This window comes from Alexandromys fortis, unplaced genomic scaffold, assembly GCF_014885135.2.
Source record: "Alexandromys fortis isolate MF-2015 unplaced genomic scaffold, M_Fortis_MF-2015_v1.1 scaffold_40, whole genome shotgun sequence".
Taxonomy (NCBI): Eukaryota; Metazoa; Chordata; class Mammalia; order Rodentia; family Cricetidae; genus Alexandromys; species Alexandromys fortis.
Window position 1 is genome coordinate 524,815 of NW_026067966.1, and position 868 is coordinate 525,682.

The window sequence follows — 868 nt, forward strand, 5'->3', positions numbered from 1 at the left end:
ACCACTGTGGTGGGGATGCCTCTGAGAAAAGGGGAATTGGAGTCCTTTTTTTTTTTTTTTTGTTAGATGGAATAAGAACCATCTAACAAAAGCTGTGTATGAGCAACTCAAATACAAAGAAAATCTTCCTACAACCGGAAGGTAGTCAATAAGCAAGAAATGGCATTTCTGGAAAAGTAGCATCTAGCATGTAAGGAGGGCATATTAAAGCTCTCCTGTGCTTCTTTGTGCGAGCCAGTCTGATTCCTCAGCTTTTGAAAGCATGCAGCACTGATTATCCATAAGAAGCAAACGGGAAGAGCATGGACCATCATGAGTCGTCGCTATCACTGACCTGGAAAGTAGGTGTGAGAAATCCACACACACTCAGGAAAAGGAAAAATATAAAGCCCTTTTCTTCTTTACTCTAAGGCCACCTAAGAAAACATTTCTAAAGATGTCAAGCTGTGGGCCGAGCAATTGGAAAGGGAATTAGAAGACTAAAAATAGCAACAGCAGTGTGCTCCTTCTGAGGGCAGCTCGGATGAGTAAGTAAATACCTCTGGGCCAGGGCAAGGATGAAGTTTGAGAACAGCTCATAGATATTTGAAAAAAGTAACTTTTCCTTTCCATTATCTCCATAAGATACATTTAACATGACTCAATCTGTGTGACAAATGCCTAAAAGCACAATGGATGACCTTAAATTTTAAAAATTATTTATTTTGTGTGTGGATGCATGCCACAGCATGTGGCAGTTGGAGGGTCCTTCCAACATATGGGTCTGAGAATTAAACTCACAACATCAGAATTGGCAAGCAAGTTAATAAGTATGACTCATACTGAGCCAAGTTGCCAGCCTAATAGAAAATATTATATAATACTTTAT